Genomic DNA, 18,332 nt, shown 5'->3' on the forward strand with positions numbered 1-18,332 from the left:
CAAAAAAGCTTTATCTTGTATACTGAAGTTGCTCAATAATAACTTGCCAAGCGGGTCCCCTACTGAGAAGGTATGTAACCATGACCTTCCTATTTTGTATACACAAACTATGTTCTAGTTTGCATCACAGCTACTTACATGTATAGGGAAGCTAGATTGGTACAATAGTGGATAGAGAGCCAGCCTGGGGTCAGAAAGATTCTTTGAGTATAAATCTGGCCTTAGGCATTTACTAGCTGTGTGACCATGAACAGGTCACTTAAACCTGTTTACCTCCATTTCCTTATCTATAAAATGAGCTGGAGAAGGAAATGGCAAACCCCTCTGGTATCTTTGCCAAAAGGTCAGGAAGAGTATCCTACTCAATTATTAATTTCATGAACTCAGTCATAGCTAGGTATTTAACAATTGTTGTTCAAATGTAACACAATTTTCTCTGCTGCAAACTAAGGTAATTATTCCATGAAGACCCTTCATCTCTTGGCTCCAGGCAAAAATTTTTGCTGGTTATCCTTCATACTTGGAATGTTGTTCATCATCTCTACCTACTGCCTTCTCTGGCTTCCCTCAAAGTTCACCTTGACAGGAAGCTATTCCCAATTGCTCTTAATTCTTATGCCTTTCTTCTGATGATTATTTCCTATTGGATCTGGGCAAATAACTTTACATAAATCAATAAAAATGAAAGATAAGTAGATCAAGCAATAGTTTACTGTTTGGTCAAATGCTGAAAGGCAGTCCTGCAGTGAGAAAGACTGAGGATGGTCCCTGCAATGCATTATAATGCACTGGGTAGAGTCAGACCCAAACTTTGTATAACATTGGTGACCCAAATTGGAGGCAAGAAAGTATACTTTTTAAAACCCTAGGTTGTTAAAAGAAATGAAACTGCTTAGAGAACAAGTCAAGACTCTTTCAATCCAATTTGAGGAGCATTTTCCTATTTTCATTGTAAAAATGTGTTTTTTTTTTAAAGAAAGGGAAATAGCCATAGAATTTGAAAAAGCAAGAGGAATCTGCCTTCAAACTTTTATTATGAGTGAAGTCAAGGAACAATATGTTGTGATTTCATGTAATATTTTAAAATATTCCAAAGAGCTGAAAAATATAACAACAGCAAGGATGATGATAATGACAGTAATAGCAGCAGCAACAATGATAATTCACTGCACTCTGGTACAGCCCTCTCTTCAATGTGTCTCAATCCCTGCAACTCAGTTGTTAGCTGAGTCTTTGTCCAAGGGGGGGGGGGGGTAGTTCCATTGTTATTGTCAGTTCTAAGTTCTGATCCTTTAATATGCAAATTGGTCAATGCAGGTATGAAATGGATTGGAAGGGGAAAAGACAAACAGTGATGAAGGCAATGTATGGTACATAGTGCTGAACTGATCACAGACTTTTCCTCTCCAAGCTAATTATTCACATTCAACAAAAGAACAAACCAAAGAAAAAAATGACTATCAGAAGAATTAATGTCAAAAGATCAGAGCACTTCTCTGAGTAGGAACAGTTTGTCACTAACTTGGAGAAAAAGTTGAACTAAAACACATTTGGCAATAGTGCATCAAAAAAAGAGTAGTCAGCTTTCAGAGATTTGGACAGAATTGCATTTGCTCATCCAGGTCAAAGCATTCCCAAACAGTAAAACTGGTTTGATGAAAATGATAGGGAAATTCTGAAGTTGCCAAATGAAAAACAAGAACTCCACAAAGTTTATCAGCAGTGTAGTTCAACTATTTCAAAGAAGGCAGCATTTAATTTCATCAAAAGTAAAATACAAGCAAGAGAGATGCAGATTCCTGGCTCAATAAGAAGACAGTTAAAATTCAGTTTTATGTTGATAGTAATAATCCAAAATATTTTCATGATGTCCTGAAGGCTATTTAAGAATCAAAGGTATATGGGGCATCTCATCTACCCATTGGTGATGGAGCCACATTGATTAGTGATAAGGACATGATCCTAGAGAGCTGGACTGAATGCTTCCCTAGTATTCTCAACAGACAATCATCAATTAATGCTGAAATCATTGACCATTCACACCAAGCTGAAGTCTATCCCTCCCTAGTTGAAGTTCCAATTGAAAAGGAGTTTCCTTTAATGTGGCAAAGCACCTGGTGCTGATTCTATTCCGAATGAGATTTACAACAAAGTAGGAGTTCCATTGTTTATCCAAAAGCTGATTGAAATTTTCCAGCTTAAATGGCAAGAGAAGAGTATTCCCCCTAGAAATTCAAGTAGGGGATTATCCATCTCTATAAAGGTAAAAGGAATAGATCGTCCTGTGACAGTCACAAGGGGGTCTTTCTCTTAGTCACTGATGATGGGATTCTTTTCAGAGTTCTCCTTAATAGGCTGATCCTTCACTTGGAAAATGATCATTTACCTGAAACTAGAATGGCTTCAGAAAGGGCCAAGGAGGGCATCTAGGTGGCACAGTAGATAGAGTACTGGCCCTGGAGTCAGGAGTACCTGAGTTTAAATCCAGCCTCAGACACTTAATAATTGCCTAGCTGTATGGCCTTTGGCAAGCCACTTAACCCCATTGCCTTGCAAAAAAACCTAAAACAAAAAAAAACAAAAAAAAAAACCCAGAAAGGTCCAAGGAAGGGTCAATATGGGGTTTGCTGCCTGACAAAGAGGTCTGTTCATCTGATATAGGTCTTGGCCTTTGATACTGTCTGTTGTGAAGGCTTTTGGAAAATTGTGTCAAAATTTGTTTATCCAGAGAAGTTCAACAGTATTGCAAGTCAATTTCACAAAAGAAGCTTTGCCCAGGTTCTGGACGATAGACGATGCTCTCCGGCTTTGCTAGTCACCAGGTCTACTGAGCCATTTTACTGATCTCTGCCATATGTCTCTGAAACTGGGGCTCTACCAATGCCATGACAGGAAAATGAATTGCTTCCATTTGAAATGACTTAGGAAAATTCTGAAGATCACCTGGCAGGATAAGATATCAAACACCAATGTTCTTTCTTGAACTAATCTGCCAAGTTTTCAAATTCTACTATAGCAAGCATAATTCTGATGGGTTGGCCACATTGTTTAAATGTCAAATATATGTTTGCAAAAAAGACTTATTTTATGGAGAACTTATATAGGGCAAGGATATTCTCAAAGTCTTTCTTAAGAAATTTGGAATTTATTGTTTAGCTTGGAAAACACTGGCATAGGTTCATCCAGAATGACATGCCCTTATCAGAAAAGGTGCTATACTCTATTAAGAAAATAAAATTGAAGTTGCTCAAAAGAAACTCAAAGTGCAAAAATTTAGAGAATCCACTCAAATGTTCACATGGACTATTTTTGTCTGGCCTGTGGTGAGCATTCTGAGCTCATATTGGTCTGATCAACCACAGTTAGACACACTGTAACTTGAGTCTAACATGGTGATGTTATTTTGGTCCTCTTCAAGAACAAACCATGTCTCTTGTCTGTACCTAGTTATCTGGAGTGTAGGGTGTGTTTGGAGAAAACTAATACCTGTGGTATGAGGACTTGCAAAACCCTTTTGGGGTTGCTCATCTACCTTTGGTATCCACCTGCCACCCAACTCTTACTTGTGAATCCAAGAAACTGTGGCATGTGCAGTGGCCAGGTATACCATTTTTGGTAGAAGGGCTACACCAGGTCAAGAGTAACCAAGGGACCTCAAAGTTGTTGGTGTGTTAGAGGTAGTATCTACCCCAAGTGTGTGAAGACTTCCCTCAGTGGGAAGAGGTGGTTGTGAATAATTTCTTCCAACTGGTCATGAAGGCACCTGAAGCAGACACTATGGAGAGATTGGTCAGACATTGGTCAGACTCTGATGACTGCAAGAAAGAATGTGACTGACCACTTCCCACAACTCTACCTCACTTAAATTCAATTTATACACAGTCAAAAATATCATTACCATTTCACTGTTTTTACCTAATTCAAAATCCTGTAGCAGTGGCAAGTGATGAAGCAGCAGGTGCAGATACACTGGGGCTACAATCACAGTATAAGAAGCCCAGGCCATAGTTATCTTCTCATTGGATTGAATCAACAGTGGTATTTAGTAGCAACCTGGGTCTCTGGGAGCCTTCTTAAGGACTTCACTACAAATTTTCTGGTATGAGGAAGGTTAGAAAAAATGCCCTGAAAATTATGTGTTTCACACACCCCTGGCCTGCTTAGAGTGGCAGGCAAGAATCTGAGCTTACAGTTGAAACAAAAAAAATGTACAAAAACTTTTATGAAGATTTACTCATCGTTGGTAAATGGAATGTGTGCACACATGTGGAAATATGAAACCTAGTAGATCTGAGAAACAAAGAGCTCTTGTTGCAAAAGAACTTAGCAAGTATTACAAACAAATAGCAGTCCTGAATGAAACAAGGCTGGCAAATGAAGGTCAGCTTATTATTATTGAAATCTGAGTTGGATATACATTTTTCTGGAGTAGATGCAGTAATGGTGGACATGTTCACGACAATGTAATTGCTATTTGCAAAAAAAGCACAATGCCACCATCATTAGTGTATATGCTCCCACCATGATGAACCTTGATGAGGTCAAAGAAAAAATTATTGAATATCTGGGGATTCTCAAAATCAGTATGCTGAAAAAGGACAGGTTTGTAAATCTGAGTGACTTTAACACCAGAGTAGGCATAGATTCTCAGACATTGCAGGGAGTCCTTGGGAGGTGTGGCAACTAAAACTGTCCCACCTACAATAAAAGAGACTGAGGCAGAGCTCCGAGTCAATGGCACTTTATTAAGGGCTCCATGGTGCCCTCTACTGAAGTGATTTTACATCTTCCTCATTATGTGAGATGCCCTCTCCTTTCAGGACCCTATTTTTATATGTTCTGATATCTTAATAGTCAAGAAAGGATATCTCAAATACAGAAACATTTCATTGATTGACATGATCATAGTCTAGAACAGACAAAACAATATGTCATTATTTGGGTAATGCATAAATCTTTGTTACTAGATGGTCATAAGATGGATGGGCTCCTTCTTAGGTTAGGCAGGAAGAAATGATATGAACCATACATTCTATGTCTGGAAGTACAAATGAATTGAAGGACTTTCCATGTAGTTGAGTCACCTCTACCGCACTGGACTTTGTCACCAAGACAAGAAAAAACAAGCGTGGAGGGCCTCTTACTAGCTTCCCATGATTACTTAAGTGATCTTACATCTGCTGTTCATAACTCTGAGATCTAATATACAGAGCTTATAACCACTACCCTGATGGAATCATATCAGATTTATTGATACTGATTGGAATAGAGTGGGAGTCCAAATGAATTAGTTCTCTCAGAGGAATAGAGTGAGAAATAGTAACAGCAAAGGTCACTTGATTAGTGTATCTCATGATCTTCTCATCATCAACTGTCTTCCATTTAACTAGATACAATAAAACTTTATGATTGCACTCTCCCAGCATACATTGGCAAACAATGTCATTATAAGAAGAGACAATGCGATAGTGAGAGAGGAGGATGTGTGGCTCAGAGTGCTGGACCAATCATAGACTAATCTTCTCCAACATATCTATTCAACAAAAGAAGCAGCCCCAATGCACGACTAACTACTACCAAGTTATCTATAGGTATGCATAAGCAGTTTGTTGCTACCTTGGAGGGAAAGCTGATGCAATATTTGGCTGATAACAGTGAAACAGAAAAAGAGCAGGAAATCTTCAGTGATTTGGTATTCAGCACCACATTAACTCATCTGGGCCAGAATATTCACAAATATCAGTATTGGGTAGACAAAAAAGATGGTCATCTTCTTGAGAGTCAATTCAGAGAGGTCAAGGAACAGTCAATATGGTATTTGCTGCCTGACAATAGCAGGAGAAATGCCAGAAACAAGACAGAGGTTTGTACACAATGTTCATCAATCTAACCAAGGCTTTTTAACTAAGGCTCTAGTTACTAGATTCTAAGATAATGCTTCAATTTGCCTGAGCTATAAAACAAAAATGTAATAGTCTTGTGGGACAAGTCACTAATTCAAAAACTAGGCTTTAAGCAGGATTTTACAGAGTCAGTCAGGATGGCTTGTGGAAGACCATGGCAAAATTTGGTTGCCTGGAGTTCATCAGTATTGCACACACAGTTTTATGATAGCAGGCTTTCATGGACTCCAGATAAGGATGATACTTTTTCACTTTCCCAAGCACCAATGGAGTGAAGCAGGGCTGTTTGCTTGTTCCCATGATTTTTAGTATGGTTGTCTGATACTTTCAGTCAGATACTATGCTCGGGACAAAATAGGAAATAATCTACAGAAGGAAGGGGAGACTAAGTCAGAAGACTAAGTCAGTTAATTAATTTCTTGCCCAATGAAGAAGCAAGAGAAAAGAAAGATATCCAGGAGAGGCACTTGCTTCATGTTACCAGTCATCATTCTAGTCTCTGCCTCACTTAGACATATCTAGCACAGCAACATCAGCAATGATAGCCTGTCAAAGTCTCAGAGGGAAAGAGTAATTAATTAGCATGTACCCAGATACATAGTCTCAAGGTAAAGGAATATTCTGTTCATGAATTTTTCTCCTTCTAGCTTTCCTTTTCCAGAAATCTCAACCACCTCTTCCAAATAAACCACAAATTCAAAAGTTCACATTCAAAAATCATCATTTACCATTGAGTTCCAAGACAGTGTTAACTTAAATCTCTTGTCAGTTATAATTTTTATATTTTGTATATATAGTAGATGTTAAATAAATATCAAATTTAATGAATTTCTTTATCTCAAGTTTTATTGCTAAGGAACAAAGAGTTAACAAAAGTTATATAAGCTATTTAATCCTCCCTTGTTTCCTGCATTTAGTTTTAGATCATCTGAAAATTAAAAGGGACTTCAATGGCCATCTAGCCATAATTCAAAGGAATTCTCACTATAAAATATCCAACTAGTGATCAAGGAACCCATCACATTTTGAGGTAACCTATTCTACTTTTGGCTCTAATTATTAGATTCTAAGGTAATACCTCAGTTTATCCTGACTAGTTCACATACTGGGTCTCTAAGCAAGATTTTACAGAGTCCCTCTAAGTAATATCCTTGTTAAGCACCTTCATGATTCCTCCATTAGTGAATCAAAAAAAAAAAAACCAAACAAACAACTCAACAACAGAATATTATAGAGGGAAAATGTACTGGGCTTATAGTCAGAGGATCTGATTTCAAATGTTTACTCCAATTTTTAGACTGTTTCAGCATAATCTCTATAGTCTCTTTTATCTCTAAACCCTAGAGTCTCTTGGGAACATTCTGACTAAAGCAGGTTGGAAATGAAGTGATTAACTTCCTAATTAAAATGAATTTTTTTTTCTGATGCTAACTTTTCTATATGAGCTGGAATTTCAGAGACATTCATTATACAGAATCCAAAAGGGAGAATTATACATTAACACAATAAAAAACAAATTTTTTTAATGTGATCACCATACAGAGCCTTTGGGGTCCACCATATGCCTTATGCCACTGCTTAAACCTTTTCCCAGGAAAACTTGGGCCAGGTGGGTTTAACCACATAAACCAGCCTGGAGTTTTACTGCTGGAGAAGAGTGATCTGCCAGCATCTTCTGCTCATCTACACATGATTCCCAGGACAGAATTCAGTCTGTCTTTACCCCTACCCTGAGAAAGACCAGCCCCACATAACTGAAAACAGAGCCTGAGTGTGGCGGCGCTCTCAGATGCATTCACCCAAACAGGACGTGAGCACGGCATAATCTGTCACAGTTACATAAAGGGATTGATTGCCTGGGAATGGCTCCTTTTCAGGTCTAATTATAAAGTCAGTCTCGAATTAGAGAACAAGAGCCTTTGAAAGCCAGGGCTCAGCAAGTAGAACAAACAAACAAACGGAGATAAAACGCAGAAGCAACAACAGCAGCAGCCTTCAGCTGTTCAGACAGAGCCCCTGCTCCTGGCTATGGCATGAACAGCTCCCTTTCAGCAGTCACGCCAAGACACAGGGAGCCCTGGAAAACTTCAGCCCCCTCTGGGCAGACAGTTCCCAGAATGCCCTCCTCTCTTAAAGCATTTCTATAAGGGGGGGGGGGGGACGACTACATTTCCCAAAATGCCCTTTATTGGAGTACAATTTTAAAATGAAATCAAGCTTTCAATGAAATTAGAAGTTTAACACTGTTTTACAAATGTTGACAAATAAATCACTCAATAAATATTAAATGCCTATTATGTGAGAGGCACTGGGATAAATGCTGGAGATAGAAATGAAGATTACCATCACCACTCCTACCACCACCACCAACAACCTCCCTTCTCTCTTCCCCACCTCCCACACACACCCTCAGCTTAATTTCAAATTCCTGCATCTATGTCCATTATCAGTGAGTTTGGAATTGCCTTTGGTATCTACACCAAACTCTTGGGTTATGATTATGTGTATCAGGAAGGCATACATGAAGTTCATTTTCACATTTTATATTTTTTAAATTGATATTTTTATTTTATTTTTTCCAATTATGCTTTGGTAGTCTTTAATAATCATTCATTTGCAAATTTATAAGTTACACATTTTTCTATCACCCTCCCTTCCCTCCCCTTCTACTTAGCAATGAAGAGTCTGATAGAAGTTGTATATGTATATTTCTGTTTAATATATTTATATACTAGTCATTTCATGTAAGAGGAATTAGAACTAAGAAAACTATGAGATAGGAAGGAAAAACATAAAACGAGTTTTTAAAAAGTGTCTTTCACATTTTTTATTACCAATCTCTGTGGCTCCTGATGAAACTGAGAGGAAGAAAATGTCTTGTTTATGCTTCTAACTAATCTATTTTTCCCTTACTTCCAACAACTGATTCAGAGAGACCAGATTCTGTCTTGGGAATCCCGCAAGAGTCTATTTCCCTTTTTTAGCTCTTCCCAGATTTCAAATCTCCAAACTAAAACTTAGGTATAGTTTGTATCTAGATTTCTCCAGATATAGGTAAGAGGATCCCCAATTCTCAAGCCTCAAAGCATATATGAAACAGCCTTTATATTACTCACCCAGGAAGTTCATAAAATGCAAAGGACAAACCCATGATTAAATTCAGTAACATATAAAACACTCAGAGTCCACTACATTGTTCCAGCAAGATAAAGGAAAAGGAAAGAAATCAGTATCTATCGATTATATGACAGGTGGGCTACCAAGTGGTACAGTGGATAGAGTACTGGATCTGAAGTCAGGAAGACATATTTCCAAGTTCAAAATCTGGCCTCACATTGTTGTTTGTCCTTCATTCTTTTTTTTTCTTTTTAGGTTTTTACAAGACAAATGGGGTTAAGTGGCTTGCCCAAGGCCACACAGCTAGGTAATTAGTAAGTGTCTGAGGCCAGAATTGAACTTGGGTACTCCTGACTCCAGGGCCAGTGTTCTATCTACTGTACCACCTAGCCGCCCCCTATTTTGTCAATGTCTTTCCTAAAATGGTGCAACATGCAGCATTATACCCTTAGAAAAGGTTCATTTAAAAAATAGCAGCTTTATCTCATACTAAATTATAAGTACATTTTTTGAGAGTGGCAATCTGCTGTGAACTTCATTTTGTTTCATATCTATCTTCTTTGAGAAAATGCCAAATGTAGTACTGTTCCTTCTCTCTACCTTGCCTCCCCTTCTTTGAAAAAAAGAGCCCCAGGAAGATGCAACTAAAAGCTTGTTAATGTAAACTTAAATGGGTTTTGTTTACTGCTACCCTTATCAATAACCTTTCTATTGGACTGAGAATTCACATTAGGTGTTTAGTAATTATTTTTTCTCTCCCTGTATCCCTTTCTCTATTTTATTCCCATCTGCCTTCATATACTCCAAGAATCATTCTTATGTACAAATGTCATCACATCATTCCTCTGCTCAATAATTTTTCAAGTTTTTCTGTCACCTCCTGAATAGAAAGAACTCCTCTGTCTGGGATTCAGATTCTTTCACAGTCTAAAGACTTTCCAGACTTCTCATATATATATATATCTAATCTTCACACATACTGCACTCTTGTTGAATCAGTCTACTTTGTCCCATGAGCATGCCTCCTGTTTTTGTAGTTTTGTTCACATGTTTCTTGTTCATCCTTTAAAGCCGAATTCAAGTGACACCTTTCTAAAGAAGCATTCCATGATCAATACTAGTAGCTGGTCAGTAAAGACCTCTCCCTTTGGATAGACTTTTACTATGAAAGTCTTCAATACAATCTTCTGGAGACATAGCATGTCAATGTTCTGGGAGGTACGCTGATGTTGAGTTGACATAAAACATAGGACTCCCAGACAACTCTCTAAAACTCTTCAAATTTTGGAATAGTTGTTGATTTATATTGGTAGTTTCCTCTCATCTAAGTTGGTATCCTCCTCTCAACCCTTTCTTTCTCTCCACCTAACCCACCTCAAAAGAAACCTTTAAGATGTTTAGACTCCAAATAGTTGGAGAACAAAGTGACAACAATCACTATTTGGGGTTGGCAGGGGCCTTATATAGTAGATGATTGTTGAATTGAAGGTACCTTAAGGAGTATTTATCAGTTAATCAACAAGTAATGATTAGCTATCTTCTTTGCATCAAACTCTGGGCTAGGCACTGAGGATACAAAGAAAAAAAAATCGAACAATCCTTGCCTTTTAGGAGTTAACATTCTTTAGGAAAATGGAGAGGGGCAGACAAGTACAGCTTTAATTATATCCAAATAAATACATAGTAATTGAAGCAGCTAAGCAACTAGATGACTTCATATATGACCTTAGACACTTCCTAACTGCAATCACTTTTTGCCTTAATCCATTGAAGAAGGAAATGACCAACTACTCCAGTATCTTTGCCAAGACAACCCCATAGACAATACTGACATGTTACGGGCCCTTGAGGTCATGAAGGATTGAATAACAACAACAACAGATTAAAGTGGCACATCACCAGGTCAGGGTCAGGAAAGACTACATTTTGAAGGAAACAAGGGATTTGAATTCACCCCCTCTCCCTAATTTTATAGATCAGGACACTGAGATTAAGAAAGGAAAAGTAACTTTCTTAAAGTCATCCAGCTAATATGTAGTAGAGAGGATGTGTATTCTGTTCCACCAATCCCAGACTCCCTGTTCTTTTGAAATTCTACTACCTCTTTCAGGAATTTAAACTGAAGAGAATCAGGAGTTCCTACTTACTTTTGATTCATGTAGATGATGTTTGCTCATTTCCCTGTCTCTTTCCTTTGCATTTCCTCTTTTCAAATTTAATCTCAGATTTTCACCTCCTTGGTTGACCACCCTTGGCTTCCTCCTTTAGCTGATGGTGAAAATTAGCCTGTAAGACTGGAGGATGGCCAAAGGCCTCAGGTTGACTTGTTACCTATAGTTCCACATGTTTTACTGTTATTTTATATATATAGCAGCAAGTGAGGACAGATTGTTGCAAAATACTCAAAATGAACTTCTGCTGTTCAAAAGTCACCAGCCATGCCCAGATGCATCTATATATTCCTTTTCTATTTAAAACATTTTCATAAAATTTTTACTAATATTAGGAGGTATAATGAATAAGGTGCTAGACCTGTAGTACAGATCTAAGTTCAAACACTGCTTTAGGTTCTTACTAGCATGCCACCTAACTTTTCTCAGCCTCAGTTTCCTCAACTGTAAAAAGGGGACAATAATGGCATCAAAGTTATTTTAAGAATCTGTAGGTACAATTCCTAGTACAAGTTGTCGTACTGTTGGTCAGTCTTGTCTATCTCTACATGACCACCTGGACCTTGTTCTTCGGTTTTCTTGGCTAAGATACTGGAGTGGTTTGTCATTTTGTTCTCCAGTGTGTCCCTGAGGCAAATAGCATGTGAGACCGTTAATAAATGTTGTCTCCTTCCTGAGCTCCTATACTTATTGTGGCCACTTCAGTGTCATCCTGGATTCCCCTCATTGTGATTTCTACTTCTATTCTCTCCTTTCCACTAATATACTTGGTCCAAGTCCTTATCATCTGTTGCCTGGGCTCCTGCAATAGCACTAGCTTCTCTCTGTCAAAGGGGATTTTGCCCCTTTAAGAATAAAAGCTCTTTGAGGACCATGGTTGTTTCATGTTTGCTATTTTATTCCCCATATCTGACATATAGTAGATATTTCACAAATACTGTTAGCTTAATTGACTCTCAAAGCCTCGTTTTCCCCTATGTAAATTTGGAGATTTAAAGACTGAATATTGAATTGAATTGAATTCTATCTACTCAGTTGGGGTTTGGGAAAGTAAGCTTTGAATACCATGTTTACTATAATGGCTCCTTTCCAATACACTTACTCCACCTTTTAAAACAATGATCCTGTCTTATGGCTTTGGCTTTTCCTAATGAAGTCCCTAAACCAGTGGCTAGAATCAATGGAAAAGGTGGGGGGGTACCCTTTATAATATGATCAGTGCTCTTTTTCAATATGGACAAAGTAGGATTCACAATACTTTTTTAGGACATCATCTTGGTGAATATGTGTCATACTTCAATGTCTTTCCAACTTAAGCCAAGTCTGTATTTATTTTGTATTTGAACCCCAAAATTATCTAGCTATATGGTTTTAGCCTTGATTTTGAGTTATTTACTCTACTAATTTGCCTTCCCCCCAGCTTATTTAGCAAGTAATTTCACCCAGGGCCTTTCATTTTATCAACTGATTACATGTAAAAGTTTTTGCAAACCTTAAAGCACTATATAAATGCTTATTATTATTATTATTATTATTATTATTATTATTATTATTATTATTGTCTTCAGCATCATCTTACCTATATATAAAGATAGGAAACCAGTTGATAGTGGTTTTGTTTCCTCGAAGGGATGCTTATAAAGCATCAAGTCTGAGACTTGGATCAAGTCTGTTCTTAAAGGTGTCATCTTTGAATGGCTGCTGACTCTCATCCAAAGTTGGGACAGCCATCACATACACGTGCTGTCTGGAGCTTTTTTTCAACTCATCACCACATAATGCAGTTGTCCCTGCCAGAAAACATGAAGCCCTCAGGAGAAACAGAGATCAAATTCACGTCAGAAGAATTCCTTGAAAAGAAAAGAAAAAGAAAAAAAAAGGTTTAAGAAAAACCAGGTGTCCTTACTTGCTGGGTTTTTTTAAATGTTATGGCACTAACTTCTAGTCTATACCCATAATATTCCACATGTACCACACAAACCATTTTGTGTCCCTCTGTATTTCTTACAGATTAACTCTTGATGAGGTTTAATAGTCTCTGGAGAGCCTATGTTTTATGTGCAGCTCAACATTAACACACTCTGGCCAGAGCATTGGAATATTGTGACTCTTCTCTCTGTTTTTTGACTTGCTTGGTTTTTCATGAAAGGTTGCGAGATATATACATATATATATATATATATATGCATTCATAATGTATTTTTCCCTATTCCCCAAGAGCTTTAAACATAAACAGTAGTAAAAGTAAGCAGGGACAGAATGATATGCTATACTATTAAAAAGACTTCTAGTTGGCAGAGTTGTCACACTACATAGGGAAGAAAGAAATGGAACTCAGGGAAAGGCTGAACCACATTGTATCACTCAAATATTACAATAACTTTCACTGATGGTGAAATATATAGAAATTGAATCTGATCCTTCTCAATTGGCTCTTAAAGGCTCAAAAAACAAAGCCTCCCAAGTTGATATGGGATAACCCTTTCCTTCTATCCACAATCCAAGTCATCCTTACAGAAATACATAGGAGGAATAAGCATTTGCAGATGTTTAAGAAGCAAGGTAAGCATCCCAAATATCTCTCTCACCAAGTTTTCACTGCAGCCTGAAATTACAATCCTAAATTAAGAGGTTTCTTGTTAAAATAACCCATTAAGCAGTATCAGTTTTCTTCTTATTGAGGATTGACTTATCAACATCTTTTAAGTTGTGAATTGAAGACAGTTTTGGCCCATGGAGTCCAGAACTGCCTTGGTAAAACAGTCAGACTGACTTGGGTGAGGATACTATGAAGGAATGAAAAAAGGGGTAATATAAGGAGAGAGGAATATTCAGGTAAAGAAAAAGAAATGAACATATTTTGAAATTTTAGCTAGTATTTAACCCTTATGTTTGCTATCCACCTAATGGAAACTTTAAATTTGGATAGCTTGAACTAATTGGTCATAGAACTTAAAAATCCAAGTCCATACAATTTTCCTAAAGTTGTCATAGTGGCTAAGAGCCACAGGACTGATATTTTCAAACCATACCACATGGAGACACTTGCCCTTGCAAGCCTTATAGATGGACTGTTTTGGTCCTGTCTGATTTGACTGAACTTGTATAGACACATCCAAAGAGTGAGAAGTATCTCTAATATCCTACTTTTTTTTTAGGGTTTTTTTTTTTTGCAAGGCAAATGGGGTTAAGCGGCTTGCCCAAGGCCACGCAGCTAGGTAATTATTAAGTGTCTGAGACCGGATTTGAACCCAGGTACTCATGACTCCAAGGCCAGTGCTTTATCCACTGTGCCACCTAGCTGCCCCTTCTAATATCCTACTGATCAGCTCCTCAACCCAAAAATCTTACCAGCCTACATTTTCTTGATTCTTTCCACAACATGGAAGTAGACTTTCTTTACAGGAAGGAAAATAAATAAATTCTTCAACCTCTTCTACTTTATTGTCCTAGCCTTGAAATATAATTTCTCTGGCTCCTCTTTCTCCTCCTAGCTCCAATTGTATTACCCAAGACTTGGTCCTTGGCCCTCTGCTCTGTTTTCTGAACACTCTTTCCCCCCATAAACTAACATTGTCTCATGGCTTCAATTATTACCTCTATGAAGGGATGTGCTGGTAAATGTTTAATATTTAGCTTTGTAGGAGGTGTGAAATGCACAGGAGATACTTTTAAGCTTAATTTGCATTAACATTTTTTTCATCACTTTTTTTAGTTGATACAATTAATAAAATAGTCCAGTCCTGATTTATGCTATTTACTCAATTTTTTAGATATAAATGTATAGACTGAAAGTTTAACAATTTTTTCCCAGCAGGTTAAGATGGTTCCTTCTTTGCCAAATCTATATACATTCTCTGAAATAGACCTTAGTTTGATCCATTCATATTTCCCACTGTCATCTGAACTCAAAATACCTATTGATTAGAGGTTTCATGTGTTCAAAGGCAGTGCCTCATTCATTCATTCAACAAACATTTTTAAAGTTTCTTTTGTATTCAGAGCATTGTGCTAGACTTCAAGGACAATTGTTTATATACGATTTGGTTGCTATCCACACTTACAGTTAAGACACAGACCCAGATAATGTTTATATATATATATATTATATGTATATATATATATATATATTATATATATATATAATATATATATATATATAATGTACCACACTAATCATTTTGTGTCCTTCTGTAATTCTTACAGATTAACTCTTTTTTTTCTTTTTTTTAGGTTTTTTGCAAGACAATGGGGTTAAGTGGCTTACCCAAGGCCACAGCTAGGTAATTATTAAGTGACTGAGGTCAAATTTGAACTCAGGTTCTCCTGACTCCAGGGCTGGTGCTCTATCCACTGTGCCACCTAGCTGCCCCACAGATTAACTCTTGATGGGGTTTAATAATCTCTGGAGAACCTATGTTTTATGTCAACTCAACATCAGCGTACCTCCCAGAACATTGACATGCTATATCTCCAGAAGATTGTATTGAAGACTTTCATAGTAAAAGTCTATCCAAAGGGAGAGGTCTTTACTGACCAGCTACTAGTATTGATCATGGAATGCTTCTTTAGAAAGGTGTCACTTGAATTCGGCTTTAAAGGATGAACAAGAAACATGTGAACAAAACTACAAAAACAGGAGGCATGTTCATGGGACAAAGTAGACTGATTCAACAAGAGTGCAGTATGTGTGAAGATTAGATATATATATGAGAAGTCTGGAAAGTCTTTAGACTGTGAAAGAATCTGAATCCCAGACAGAGGAGTTCTTTCTATTCAGGAGGTGACAGAAAACCTTGAAAAATTATTGAGCAGAGGAATGATGTGATGACATTTGTACATAAGAATGATTCTTGCAGTATATGAAGGCAGATGGGAATAAAATAGAGAAAGGGACACAGGGAGGGAAAAATAATTACTAAATACCTAATGTGAATTCTCAGTTCAATAGAAAGTCTATTGACAAGGGCAGCAATAAACAAAACCCGTTTAAGTTTACATTAACAAGCTTTTAGTTGCATCTTCTTAGGGCTATTTTTTTTTTCTGAACAAGGGGAGGCAGGGTAGAGAGGAGGAGCAGTACTATATTTGGCATTTTCTCAAAGAAGACAGATATGAAATAAAATGGATTTCACAGCAGATTGCCACTCTCAAAAAATGTACCTATAATTTAGTATGAGATGAAGCTGCTATTTTTTAATGAACTTTTTCGAGGGTATAATGCTGCATGTTGCACCATTTTAGGAAAGACATAGAAAAAATGGTAAAATAGGTTTCTCAGAAGGAAGCAAGATAAATAGGACCTAAAGAGAATTGGCTGCAGGAACTGTGGATATTAAACCTGAAGAATAGAAGAGGTACAGAGGGAGTCTTCAAGTATTTGAAAGTCTGATATGAAGAAGATGATTTGACTTGTTCTTCTGGACTTAAGAGGACTGAAGCAGGGGCAAAGGGTGGATACCAAAGAAAGGTCAATTTTAATTCTGTCTTAAAAAAAACTGCGTACAATTAACACTTTCAAAAAAGTGAAATGTGCTCATTTGAAAAACAATGGGCTCTACAACAGATGAGTGAAGGATATTATAAACTTAGCAAATGTTCTTAACATAGGTAATGCAACAGGGAAGGACAGGACATGTACAAGTATATTGATGTGTTGCCCAACTAGCCAGTTCCAGTTTCCATACTACTATTCTGTCATATTAAAACCCAGGAAAGACCTTAGGTTAGAAAGACCAAGATCTCCTACTGCATCTGAGGACTTCTTCAGTTATCCCAATTCATATCTGGCCAGTGGACCCAGATGGCTCTGGAGGAGAGAGTGAGGCTGGTGACTTTCAGTCCTCCCTCATTTAAATCCAATTCATTTGCAAGTCAAGGCATCAACCTCCCTGATTTCATAGTCTCCTTCAAGAATAAAGAACAAATAACAATAAATATGAGCCATGAGCTTTGCTAAAGAACACTGCTGTAGGAAACTGCTGTAGCAATGTTCACAAGAAGCAATGAAAACAAAGTAGTGCAGAGGATGGGATGTGAGGAAATAAGAAATTAGGACTTCATAAATGATTATATGTTAGAGATAAAGGAGAAAGAAGAATCAAAGAGAACCCCAAAGTTTCCAACAGGGGAGACTGAAAGAATGCCATCCATAGACGTATAAGTCAAAAGAAGTAGTTTTACAGTAGTGGGGTGGAAATAAAAAAGGGGAGGAGAGACACTAAGTCATAAAATTGTTGTTGATATACTGACTTAGAAAACCACATATTAACATCATGTTCTCTTGAATTTTTATTTATTTTGTTATATACTTCCTAGTTATATTTAAATCTGATTTGGACTTGAACTTTTAGAATAATCCTGGCTGCAATTGTGACTGGCCCACAGAATACTTGACACCGCTGGATTACAAGGAAAAATAATAAGATCTTGTTATATTTGAGGTACTGGCAGAACACCTCAGGGAGAGATTCCAGAAGGGAACAAGAGATATGAGTCTGCTACTCAAAAGAGAAATCAGAATGTACATAGAGATTTGAAAGTTGCTTCCTAGAGCTGGTACTCCTAAGCCATGAGAGAGAGAGAGAGTGAACAAGATTGCAAAGAAAGAGAAAGCATAAAATTAGAGGAGGCAGAATGACAAAGCTTTCAGGGACACTCATATCATGGAATCAGGAAAAGAATAAAGAGCCAAGAAAGGATTAAGAGATGGACCCTTAGAAAAAAAGCAGCATGAGAAAATGTCTCTAAAGTTGATAGAGGAGAACAGGAACAGGGAATCAAATGTATATGGTAGAGATCACAGAGGAGGAGGAAACTTGAAGAAAAGGTCACTGTTCTTTCTGATCTTTGAGAAAGCAACTTCAGTAAATGGGTGAGAATGAAAAGGCAGAATACGAGGAGAGGAGAGTAAGTGCGGGGCATCAGGCGTGGTCAAATTTTTTAATAAATTTAACAAAAGGGATGAGAAGAACTAGCTAGATTAATAAATAGGAATAGGAATTTTATTGGAATGTAACCCCCTGAGTGTATTTATAGGTAGATGAAAAGAAACTGGTACAAAAAGAAGCTGAATATCCATGAAATAAGGGATGACTCTTGGGGCATGGGTCCACTTACTCCACTATATATCTACTAGCTG

This window comes from Macrotis lagotis, chromosome X (genome assembly GCF_037893015.1).
Source record: "Macrotis lagotis isolate mMagLag1 chromosome X, bilby.v1.9.chrom.fasta, whole genome shotgun sequence".
In the NCBI taxonomy this organism is placed as follows: domain Eukaryota; kingdom Metazoa; phylum Chordata; class Mammalia; order Peramelemorphia; family Peramelidae; genus Macrotis; species Macrotis lagotis.